We start from the raw sequence: 2,758 nt of genomic DNA on the forward strand, positions 1-2,758 counted from the left end.
CGGGGAGAGAGAGAGAGACACGGGGCACGGGGGAGACACGCCTGGGGGGTGGGGAGGGAGAGAGACACGGGGAGGGAGAGAGAGACACGGGGAGAGAGAGACACGGGGAGTGAGAGAGACACGGGGAGAGAGACACGGGGAGGGAGACACGGGGAGGAAGACACGGGGAGGGAGACACGGGGAGGGAGACACGGGGAGGGAGACACGGGGAGAGAGACACGGGGAGAGAGACACGGGGAGAGAGACGCGGGGAGAGAGACACGGGGAGAGAGAGAGACACGGGGAAAGAGACACGGGGAGAGAGACACGGGGAGAGAGACACGGGGAGAGAGACACGGGGAGAGAGACACGGGGAGAGAGACACGGGGAGAGAGACACGGGGAGAGAGACACGGGGAGAGAGAGAGACGGTGAGAGAAAGACACGGGGAGAGAGACGCGGGGAGAGAGACACGGGGAGAGAGAGAGACACGGGGAGAGAGACGCGGGGAGAGCAACACGGGGAGAGAGACGCGGGGAGAGAGACACGGGGAGAGAGACGCGGGGAGAGAGACACGGGGAGAGAGAGAGACACGGGGAGAGAGACACGGGGAGAGAGAGAGACACGGGGAGTGAGACACGGGGAGGGAGAGACACACGGGGCACGGGGGAGACACGCCTGGGGGGTGGGGAGGGAGAGAGACACGGGGAGTGAGAGAGACACGGGTAGAGAGACACGGGGAGAGAGAGAGAGACACGGGGCACGGGGGAGACACGCCTGGGGGGTGGGGAGGGAGAGAGACACGGGGAGGGAGAGAGAGACACGGGGAGAGAGAGACACGGGGAGTGAGAGAGACACGGGGAGAGAGAGAGAGACACGGGGCACGGGGGAGACACGCCTGGGGGGTGGGGAGGGAGAGAGACACGGGGAGGGAGAGAGAGACACGGGTAGAGAGAGAGAGACACGGGGCACGGGGGAGACACGCCTGGGGGGTGGGGAGGGAGAGAGACACGGGGAGGGAGAGAGAGACACGGGGAGAGAGAGACACGGGGAGTGAGAGAGACACGGGGAGAGAGACACGGGGAGAGAGAGAGAGACACGGGGCACGGGGGAGACACGCCTGGGGGGTGGGGAGGGAGAGAGACACGGGGAGGGAGAGAGAGACACGGGGAGAGAGAGACACGGGGAGTGAGAGAGACACGGGGAGAGAGACACGGGGAGGGAGACACGGGGAGGGAGACACGGGGAGGGAGACACGGGGAGGGAGACACGGGGAGAGAGACACGGGGAGAGAGACGCGGGGAGAGAGACACGGGGAGAGAGACGCGGGGAGAGAGACACGGGGAGAGAGACGCGGGGAGAGAGACACGGGGAGAGAGAGAGACACGGGGAGTGAGACACGGGGAGGGAGAGACACACGGGGCACGGGGGAGACACGCCTGGGGGGTGGGGAGGGAGAGAGACACGGGGAGGGAGAGAGAGACACGGGGAGAGAGACACGGGGAGAGAGAGACACGGGGAGTGAGAGAGACACGGGGAGTGAGAGAGACACGGGGAGAGAGACACGGGGAGTGAGACACGGGGAGGGAGACACGGGGAGGGAGACACGGGGAGAGAGACACGGGGAGAGAGACACGGGGGGAGAGACACGAGGAGAGAGACACGGGGAGAGAGAGACACGGGGAGAGAGAGAGAGACACGGGGAGAGAGACACGGGGAGAGAGAGAGAGAGACACGGGGCACGGGGGAGACACGCCTGGGGGGGTGGGGAGGGAGAGACACGGGGAGTGAGACGCGGGGAGCGAGACACGGGGAGAGAGACACGGGGAGAGAGACACGGGGAGAGAGACACGGGGAGAGAGACACGGGGAGAGAGACGCGGGGAGAGAGACACGGGGAGAGAGACACGGGGAGTGAGAGAGACACGGGGAGAGAGAGAGACACGGGGAGAGAGACGCGGGGAGAGAGACACGGGGAGAGAGACACGGGGAGTGAGAGAGACACGGGGAGAGAGACACGGGGAGAGAGACACGGGGAGAGAGAGAGACGGTGAGAGAGAGACGCGGGGAGAGAGACGCGGGGAGAGAGAGAGACACGGGGAGAGAGAGAGACACGGGGAGAGAGACACGGGGAGAGAGACACGGGGAGAGAGACACGGGGAGGGGTGAAGGGAGGAGGGAAATGGAGGGAGGGGTCGGTTTGATGGGGGGGGGCGAGGGGAGGGAGGGGGGAGGGGCGAGGGGGGGGAGGGGGTGAGGGGAGGGAGGGGGGAGGGGGGAAGGAGGGGAGGGAGGGGTGAGGGGAGGGAGGGGGGAGGGGCGAGGGGTGGGAGGGGGTGAGAGGAGGAGGGAGAGATGGGAGGGAGGGGGGAGGGGAGGGGTGAGGGGGCTGGAGGGTGGGGGCTGGAGGGTGGGGGCTAGGGAGGGGGATGGAGGGTGGGGGCTAGGGAGGGGGCTGGAGGGTGGGGGCTAGGGTGGGGGCTGGAGGGTGGGGGCTAGGGAGGGGGCTGGAGGGTGGGGGCTAGGGTGGGGGCTGGAGGGTGGGGGCTGGAGGGTGGGGGCTGGAGGGTGGGGGCTAGGGAGGGGGCTGGAGGGTGGGTGGGGGCTGGCTGGGGGCTACCTGAGTCCGCCACGCGAGTTGTGACCAGGGCCTCCACCGCTGTGACTGCGGCTGGGGGAGGGGGGGCCCGTGCCCCCCCCCCCAGCCCCCCAATGCACCCCTAGGTCCTCCCCTTCCAGCAGCAGGCTGCACACACACACACACACACAGACAAAGCTCCC

The 2,758-nt window shown here is 68.0% G+C and overlaps 1 long non-coding RNA gene across 1 annotated transcript in view; it reads right to left on the minus strand.

Moving 5' to 3' along the window:
• Positions 1-1,713: 1,713 nt before the first annotated feature.
• LOC144955538 (uncharacterized) overlaps positions 1,714-2,758 on the minus strand; it is a 10,227-nt gene continuing 9,182 nt past the window's right edge. The window contains exons 3-4 of the long non-coding RNA XR_013641711.1: positions 2,598-2,723; positions 1,714-1,734 (exon numbers count right to left, since the gene is read on the minus strand). This is a non-coding gene — a long non-coding RNA (uncharacterized LOC144955538). The remainder of the gene's footprint in view (positions 1,735-2,597; positions 2,724-2,758) is intronic.

The sequence above is a fragment of the Lampetra fluviatilis genome, unplaced genomic scaffold (genome assembly GCF_964198595.1).
Source record: "Lampetra fluviatilis unplaced genomic scaffold, kcLamFluv1.1 SCAFFOLD_733, whole genome shotgun sequence".
Classification (NCBI taxonomy): Eukaryota; Metazoa; Chordata; class Hyperoartia; order Petromyzontiformes; family Petromyzontidae; genus Lampetra; species Lampetra fluviatilis.